This window comes from Pleurodeles waltl, chromosome 1_2, assembly GCF_031143425.1.
Source record: "Pleurodeles waltl isolate 20211129_DDA chromosome 1_2, aPleWal1.hap1.20221129, whole genome shotgun sequence".
NCBI lineage: Eukaryota > Metazoa > Chordata > Amphibia > Caudata > Salamandridae > Pleurodeles > Pleurodeles waltl.
In genome coordinates this window covers 1,101,941,975-1,101,952,221 of record NC_090437.1, presented here as the reverse complement: position 1 = coordinate 1,101,952,221, position 10,247 = coordinate 1,101,941,975, and positions in this window count along the sequence as shown.

Genomic DNA, 10,247 nt, shown 5'->3' with positions numbered 1-10,247 from the left:
AATTCAATTGAGTCTAGTAGAGAATTGGAACTATATTAGATAGTGCTTTCCAACAAAGATGGACAGAAATGATTTACTAATTTTTAACCCTTGGAAACACAAACCAACAATAGGTAAGTCTTGATCAGCAGCCAAGAAACTAAAACTAAATAACTCTACTTAGTGAAAGTGCTTACTTTAAGCACTTTTCCTCCAACATTGAAAAATCCAAATACCTTTCTGGCATCATAAGAGGAAAGACATATTATGCAATAAGGATTATTTTGGAATTGTAGCAAATGAGTATATATATAATTGATAGTTCACCATACAAGATTTTAAATTGTGTAATAGTCCCTACAGCTCCTAGGGCCTTACAGCTTAGGATTTACCATTTCACTCTCAAAGACAACATTCATGTGAAGTTCACCAACATAATTGTAATCAGATACAATTCTTAATGCTGCCTTCCCTGGAGAGAAAGACCTAGAACATGTTGTCTTTATTAAGATCAAAATCTGAGGTTTTTGATTGTTTATTGTCAGTGCATGAGTCAAACAACATATATACAAATATATATACAAAGTGTCTAGGTGCCCTTGAATACCATCTAGGTGTGATCTATGATAGATAAATAATCTACGTAGAGCAAAATATTTGCATGACAATTAGTACCTTGAGGAGAAAACCCCTGACTGCTCAATGCTACTGAGATGATCAGTCAAAAATAGGGAAAACCATAGTCAAACAAGAGTGCACCCCTGTTTCAGCCTGTTTAAGAATTTTATCTTGTCACTGAATAGTCAATGACCACACAACAGGTCTCGTGTCCTGGTGTTCCTTTGCTACCTTTGTATCAGGACAAGAGGCCTGTTGATATTCCCCATGACCTCAGTTTTTCCCACAAAAGGGAAAGTTAACATTGTTAATGAAGCATGGAAGTCCACAAAGCAGGCACGCATTGAACAACATCTTGTGCTAGCTGTTTATACTGTGCAACCTGTGAGTAATAATGTTGTGTGTTATATATATTTGCTAAAACATGATGTACAATTGATTTGTTAAGTACACAAAAATGAAATTGGTAACAATGTTTTGTAATGCTTCTGACTGGGTTAGATAATTTAAATGTTATTGTTTAAAATGTTGATAAAGAGTCATTCCTGTGAACATGTCTGTACTTGTATACATTGAGTGGAACATCTGATGTCTGGCATCTTGGAATGTACAGAAACAGTGAAACAGTATCTTAAGAACCGCTACTGAAAAAACCCACCGCAGACCCCAGTGTACTCAAAAACTACTGGGCAATCTCCATGCTTCCTTTCCCAGATAGGGAACCAGAAAAAATAATCAAGAAAAAACTCATGACCTACCTAGAGGAGAACCAGCTACTCAAAACCTCTCAATCTGGCTCCACAGCAATCACAGCACCAAGACTGCCCTGATCGCAGCTACAGATGACATCTGTACCCTCTGCAACTGAGGAGAAACAGCAGTCCTGATCCTCCTTGATTTCTCAGCAGCCTTCGATACCGTATCCTGCCACATGCTGATCAAAAGACTCCACCACATTGGCATCCGGGGACACACACTCAGATGAATCACCTCCTTCCTCACCGGAAGAACCCAGAGGATTTGCCTACCTTCTTTTACTTCCCAACCAAAGGACAACACCTGAAGGATGCCCCAAGGGTCATTCCTCAACCCCACACTCTTTAACACAAATATGACCCTGCTAGCCAACATTGTCAGATCCCATGACCTCAACATAATCTCCTATGCAGGTGGCACCCAACTCATCCCTCATTCACCAACTACCCCACCACCACCAAAACCAACTTCCACAGATGCATGACAAGTATCGCCGACTGGATGAAGGAAAACTGCCTGCAGCTAAACACAAACAAGACTGAAGTTGTGATCTACGACAAGAGCCGCAACACATGGAAAGACTCCTGGTGGCCTTCAGAACTAAGACCTGCATCCTCTCCCTCCAACCATGCAAGAACCCTCAGAATCTTCATTGATAACAGACTCACCATGGAATCACAGATTAACACCATCTCCTCCACATGCTTGTTCAATCTGCTCATGCTACCTAAGTGGATACCCCCCACACAAGCGCACCCTGACACAGGCCCTCATCACCAGTTGACTAGACTACGGCATTGCACTCTACATAGGAATCGTTTCACAACTCCTACAAAGAATTCAAACCATACAGAACGCCGCAACCAGACTTACCCTCAACCTTTCCCGATGATTCCACATCACACCACAACTCCACTTGCTTCCCATGCAGAAGATTTGCGTATTCAAGCTGCTGATCCACGCACACAAAGCTCTACACAACCAAGGGCCGCCTACATTAACCACCACCTGAATTTCCACCAATCATGAAAAAGACTACACTCCTCTTTCTTATCACTTGCCCCCAATCCACTTATTTACCGAAGTAAAAGTGGAGGCCTGCTTTCTCTCACATAACTTCAAAAACCTGGAACAGCCTCCCCAAGCACCTAAGGACCATCACCTCTCATCTGGAATTCCGTAGAGCCCTCAGTACCTGACTATTCCAATGAGCACCTGAGACCTGCTAGTGCCTGGATGCCCTTGAAGGTGATTAGATGCGCTTTACAATTCCTGTTTGATTGATTGATGGAGGAATGGAGTATATCGTATGCAATAATAAAACATAACATTTCTCTTGAGCTACATACTGGATGTGGAATATGATTATGAATAGAAAGCAGCGTTTGTGAAGTGCCTTGTATAACTACACCATACTATAAATACAGTTAATCCAACCAATAAGCATCTCGTCAAGTGAGGCTTTTCTGCTCTGGGCTGATTTTCCCTAACCCCCAAAACTCAGTGATCATAAAGTTGACCATGGCTTTCACTCTGGACTTCTGAGCAAAATTTCTAAATATTCAAAAGTATGGATTAAGTAAATGCATTTTAGAAGGAGCTGAGTATTGATGGCATTAACTCTGCCAGTGATACTCATGGGTGATCTACTCATTGTGGAAGGCTTCATTTATTGTGTTCTATCTATTGCCACATGTTCATCAAGACCAAGTTTATAAACTATGAAACACCTGTTACTCCTAAATCTGGGATCAGGTTTTATCCGATGTAGATAAATGTGAAGTCTAAACCAAATTCCTCCAGTAACATCTGCAGAACTGTCCAGTAAACTTGGTCAAACGCCTTCCCTGCACTGGCATAGCAATGAATAACCCAAACCCACTGTGAGTACTGATATTAGTAGTATAAGTTCAGTTATGACTCTTGTAGTGTGTATTTATACAACCCAGATATATGGAAAAATACTTGGCTGCCAGGGGTGCTACAGTATTCTAGCTCGGCTGAAGTTGAAAAGTGACTGCATTGACAAAGGGAAAGGAACAGTGCCTTTGGAAGAAAAACAGTTTTTATATAATAATGACCTACCACTAAAGTGTCCCTTATAAACTCACATCGCTGGCTACTTAGGGCCTGATTTATACTTTTTTAGCGCCACATTTGCATCATTCTTTGACGCTAAAGTGGCGCAAACTTACAAAATACAACTATATTTTTTACATTGTTTTGTAAGTTTGCGCCACTTTTGCGTAAAACAGTGACGCAAATGTGGGCGCTAAAAAAGTATAAATCAGGCAATAATTATATAAAATTGGCAACTACATTCTAGAAATAGTCTGACCTTATCATAACTAATTAACCAAAAGCTTTTGTTCATTTTCTAGGTGAAGCTAGATTTGCACATGAATAGGCCTAGGTGAAACTAAAACTCCTTTGGATAACTTTAGTGTAAAAGCAGATTCATTTTCTTTTTGTCCTGCTTGAGTGAAAAATGGTTTAAAACCAATGTTGTCACTTAGTACACCTCCAGAGACCCAATACCCTTTCCTAATTGAAGTTAACATCACATTTCTCCAGGGGAAAATGCCTTTTTCTCTGGTCTCAGGAAGGTAGTTGGGGTGTCAATAACTGGATTCAACAAGGATTAGCTATCTGGTAGGGAGAGATGAACAGGTGGCAGAAGAGAGTACCTCTTTTGATTTGAGGATGCTAACATTTGACTGACAGGATCTGCTGTCATCCATACCCAGGGCTATCCTAAACATTTGGGTCAGGTTACTGTCCCAACAGGTGAAAAAACAGTTTTTGACCCTGACAGGGGATGTTGTGTAGTTGCTTTAGTTATAGCTCCATGCACGTTATTTTAGCAAGACCAGGCCTGCAGCTGTGCACTTTACCCTAGATATATTTTATTCAGCTTTGTTTATTATTTTAACAATAGCCACATTTGCAGTCTTGTTTTATTTCTCTCTATCTAGCTGTTCTTTTGCCTAGGCCAGCACTGCATTCTTAAAACAAGATGTTTCATTCACTCTGTGTTTCTCTCAAGGCTGCAGTAAGATAGGTTGCTGGTAAACATGGTAACGCTTTGTCTCTGGTATTCATAGAAACATACACATCCGGGACATTTTCTCAGAATATCAGCTGTTTTATTATAAAAACACTTCACTGTCCCATACACATTAGAGGGAGAATCAAGCCAGATGACCACGACTGCAAGCTGATTGCTGAACGCTTCGCTATAGCTGCTTATGCAGACTTAAGGCCTTTGCTAAGCTATGGGGGATGATATCCTCCCAGGAGAACCTGAAGGGCAAAACTAGAGCTTAACATGCTGTGCTCTAATATAGTCTAGGTAGGAATTAGTCTATTGACTCTAGTGACAATATGGTAGCGTTATTTCTATGTTTCAATCTCCTTGTCACAATTTTAATCCTGACACACTTTATCGTCCTGGTTATTGCAGTACATGCTTTATTATCTTAGATGCAGTTGCTTCATTGAAACCTCATTGAAACATATACTGCCTTTGATTGTCCTTGTATACGTGAGACTAATGTAACTGAGAGAAACAGATGAGATCTGAGTGACCACGATTTCCCTGAGGGGTCAATTGTGTCATGCACTCGGTTGCAAAACCCGGATTAGGCTGACAGGTGTCATCTGTAGTGGGTTAGACTCGGTGTCCTCACACCGCAGGTGATTCTGCCGCCCATATCTAGTATTCTCATTAGAATAATGAGAGCCTACGCAACAGGCAGACTTCATATAATTGGGGTGGCAGTATTTTAGGGAGAGCCAGACCCCTTTCTGATGAAGGAAGGGCTTAGGCCTATTGGATCTAGCGGTATGAGAATGTTTACAGTAAAGCAAAGAGAAAATTCTGCCAAAGGAGGTCAGCATAGGGCAGAAAATAGACGTCATTAGGTAGGGAAATTCTCTAATCACTGGCTAGTGTACAGAATAAGACCACCACACCCTCAGAACCTTGTAGGATCTGGAGAGACAGTAGGCAGAAAGGAGGTCCCAATGGAAGAAAAGATCTCATGGATTCCTTACTCCAGAGACCCTGAACAAGGTTGACAACAGTGTATCTGACTTCAGAGGACCCTCATCAGCTTGAGCTTAGTATGTTGCCCCACTGGACGATTTTGACTTCCAAAACGTAGACTAAGCTAGAAAGTAAAAACCTTTACTGATAGGACCCACTTGCTCCATCATGGTCGGACTAAAATTGTATAAAGGTCCTATCTGTAGGAGGCTGGTCTGGTTTGTAATGGGTACCTAAGGTACTTACATCCTATACCAGGTCCAGTTATCTCTTATTAATGAAATGTAGACAGTGTCTAGAAGCCAGGCTCTCTAGGGGTAGTGTAGATGAACAGCCAAGGCCTAACTAGGAGACATGCAAAGCTCATGCAATACCACTGTAGTCACACAGTACTCACACACATGAAAGAAAATACTCAGTGTTCCAAAAATAAAGGTACTTCATTTTGGGGACACAAATGCCAAAAATACCATGGAGACTATACTTCCTTAGGAGGTAAGTAATACACAAATTAAATACACTAGTATGCAGAAATAGTTGTAAAAACAGTTAGGAAACAGTGCAAATAGTGAAAATCACAATAGTTAGAACTGGGCCTAGGGGAAACACAAACTATATACTAAGAAAGTGGAATGCGAAAGTAGGTTTCCCACCTAGGCAAGTTTAGTGTGTAGAAGGGTGCTGGGAATATTAGAAAACACCAAAGGTAAATAATAGAACCCACCCCAGAGCCCAGGAAAGCAGGGGTAAATCACAGTAACTTTCCTAGAACATACAAGAACACGAGAAAGAAGATTATGCAAGAACCAGAAGAGACTGCAAGACACTAACCTGGACCTGAAGACCTGTGGAAGAAGGGGACCAAGTCCAAGAAGCACTGAAGAGTCCAGGGAGAACAGGAGCCTCTGCTAACCCGGTTGAAGGTGCAAAAGAGGAGCCATTGGTGAGGAACAACAGTCAGTATTGCACCCAAGAAGACAGATGCGGGTTACTGGTTGGTGCAGAGGGTGTCCTACGCCGGCTGGATGAATGCAGTCTGGTTGGCATCACTGGATTCCACCAACAAGCCTTAGCACACACAAAGCAAGCGGTTAGCGGTAAATTGCGCTGCCCCGGGACCAGGAGGGACTTGGTGACCTTTACCCAGGAGGGAGAGACAGAGGGGGCTCTCAGCAACTCAGAGAGCCCTCAGAAGACCAGGCAGCATGCACAGGAGTCCCACAGTATGGGGACAAAGAAGATGCAAAAGGAGGCCCATGCAGCACTACACAAAGGGAACCCACGCTGACGGAGAACCACTCAGGAAGTTGTGGGTCTCAGGATAGAGTGCTGGGGGCGGGAGCTGCAGGGTGCATGAAGAACTTTGTGGAAGGATGCCAACAAGACATGGCAACTGCAAAACACTTGGTGCACGGGGGTACTGTCTTGCGTGGGGAGGCAAGCTCTTACTTTCACCAAAATTAGACATTTGGACATCTGGACCACCGGGACCACTGCAGTCCACCTCCTGTGTTGCTGGATCCATGCACTTCTTCAGGAGAGGGGACCCAATCCACCAGTCGTTGCTGCAGCGGGCTGCCTCATGAAACAGGGAAATGACTCCTTTACTTCAAGGGAGAATCCTTTGTTCTTCTGGTGCAGGCTGAAGCCAGGCAGCCCTCGGAGGATGCACAACCAACAGCTGCAGTTGCTGGCAGGAGCTGAAGATACAATGTTGCAGAAGTCATCTTTGCTTCTTTGTTGCAGTTTGTAGAGTTCCTGGAGGGTCCAGATGCAGTTTCTTCAGTAAGAAGGTAAAGTAAAGGATGCAGAGGATTCCTGCTGGAGTCTTGCAATCCAAATCTGAAGAACCACCCAAGAGAGAGCCCTAAATAGCCCTGAAAGGAGGATTGGACAGTTACACAGGTAAGCACCTATCAGGGGATGTTCCTGATGTCACCTGCTGGCACTGGCCACTCAGATGCTCACAAAGTGCCCTGCCAACTTGGAATCCAAGATGGCAAAACCCGGGCACACTCTGAAAGAGCTCTGAGCACCACCCCTGGGGTTGTGATAGACAGGGAAGTGGTCACTCCCCTTTCCTTTGAAAAGTTTCACACCAGAGCAGGGACTTGGGGTTCTCTGAACTGGTGTAAACTGGATTATGCAAGGAGGGCACCATCTGTGCCCTTCAAAGCATTTCCAGAGGCTCTGTGAGGCTACCTCTCCCATGCCTGTAACACCTATTTCCAAAGGAAGAGGGTGTAACACCACTCTTCCAAAGGAAATTCTTTGTTCTGCCTTCCTGGGCTAGAGCTGCCTGAGCAACAGGAGGTCAGAAACCTGTTTGTGAGGTGGCAGCAGCTGTGGCTGACTTCAGAAGGCTGAAATGGAAGTACTGGGGTCCTTTAAGGAGCCCCCAGAGCGCATGGAATCATACAATCAATGGTTGCAAAAGCCTTGGGGTATGATTCCAACATGTTTGATACCAAACATGGCCATATTTGGAGTTACCATTGTGAAGCTGTACATAGGTAGTCACCTATGTCCAGTGTACGCATAAAATGGTGTCCCGCACTCATGAAGTCTGGGAAAATGGTCCTGGACAATGTGGGGGCACCTCTGCTAGTGAAAGGCTGCCCTCACACTCCGGTACTCTACATCTAGCCTTCAGGGGTGGAAGGCCTGCAATATGGATGACTTATAAGTGACCTGTTGCAGTGTAAATGGCAGTGAAAGGGTGCATGCACCATTTCACTCAGGCTGCAATGGCAATCCTGTAGAAGCCTTTGTATGGGCTCCCTAAGGGTGGCAAAAGAAATGTTGCAGACCAAGCAATCCCCTGGAACCCCAATGCCCTGGGTACCTAGGTACCATATACTAGGGACTTATAAGGGGGCACCAGTATTCCAATTGTGGGTGGAATACCAGATTACCAGTATCCTATAACCATAATTTAAGAGAGAAAGCATAACTATTGGGGTCCTGATTAGCAGGATCCCAGTAGACACAGTTAAACACACTGACAAACAGGCCAAAAGTGGGGTTAACCATGCTAGAAAGAGGCTACTTTCCTACAATAGCCAACCACAAACTGCTATTTTTGTATTGCACTTTATATATTTAGGTGCTTTTACTTTAAAGCTTTAAACATTCATATCTCTGTTCCCCTTGTCCAAAATTATTTGTTTTGGTATCTTTTTGCATAGTAACTTTCTTCTCCTTCTCTAAATTGGTTTGAAAATTCTATTGACCCAACAAGGTGTGTTTAGTATGTTGATAAGGCTTCCTACCATCCAAATTAATAACCCAATTTCTGACATATTCCTTGCAAAACATTCCTCAGATCTCGTACTTTGTCTGTATCTTTGTAGAAAGGAACTACTGATCCTGAACTGAGAATATATTCTCAGCGCTCAGATTTTCTTTGGTCTTCCTGGTCAATGGTCTGGTAAGTGTTCCACTAAGTGATGCTTTACAGTAGTTCCATACTAAGAACATTGACGTCGTTGCTGAATTATTAGAAAATAATTTGTGATAGGAAAATCTGGGTAATTGTATGTGGCTTGGGTCAATCATAACATTTCTATTTACTATTCATCTACTTGGTGCAGTAACAACCTATACATTTAGTATTATCTAGAATTGACTACCATTTGACCTGGGATACTCTAGAAAGCCCCTCCAATCTTGCAAAGGACTAAAATCACACTTTTAACCTTCTCCCATCAGGTCTACCTTTATTTGCACCATAATCTGCTCTGACCTTTTTCCTTCATGAAGGCCTGATTTAAAGCTCGGCGGACAGGTTACTCCATCACAACGATGATGGATATCCAGTCTGCCGAAATCTAAATCCCATAGGATAGAATGAGATTTAGATTTCGGCAGGTGGGACGTCCGTCACCGTAGTGAGAGTAACCCGTCTGCCCAGTTCTAAAGCAAGCCTTTGAAGCTTATCATTCAAAGCTCTTTTTTCGCTAACCTCCTACTTATTACGAAACGTATTCAATAACTTACACTTCTGAGTAATATACACTTTTGAAGAAGTTTACTAGTGGCTATTCACAAAATCTAAATGTAGCTACTACTAAAAAAAAAGTTGTAAGTCCAGCACAACACATGGCCAACCATTGGTACTGCAGCACTCTCCCACAGAAAATAATGGTGGTAGGGATTTAAAATAAAACCCTTTTGAAAATAATGTTACATTAAATTAAATTATTTAAAATAGTTAAATACATAAATAAATATAATTTAATGTTAAAAATATATCAATGGTGTATAGGTATTATTTAATTATGAAATATTGTGATACTCTATCTAAAATGTAAAAATTAATGTAACAACAGTTTTTATTAAAATGTAGACAAATTACTTTTAATTAATTCTATACGTCATTTTGAAAAACTGCAGGATAAAAGGAAATATTTTCTTGAGTATTCTGATAATATTTAAGCATGAAAATGTCACATGATTGATCTGGGCATATCAAGTAAGCATGTCATCAGATGTTACCCCAAGATCTTTGCTGTATTGGCGGGAGCAGGCAGAGTGTCTAACTCGCTAGGCCACCATATGGAGTCCAGAAAGACAGTTAATCCCAAAAACAAGTACTTTTCTTTTGTCTGCATTACGTTTAAGACATTTGTTTTTTCTCCAGCTTGCAAGTTCCTGCATGCGTTTGTGAAAAGTAAGTGTGACCTCCTCTTCATTACTAGACATTGTCACTATAATGTGGGTGTTGGCTGCATAAGACACCACTGAGAAACTGAAAGATCAAATAAGCCTAACAAGAGGAGTGACATAGAGATTAAACAGCGTGGGACTGAGGGATGGAACCTGTGGAACTCCATATGGAAGAAAA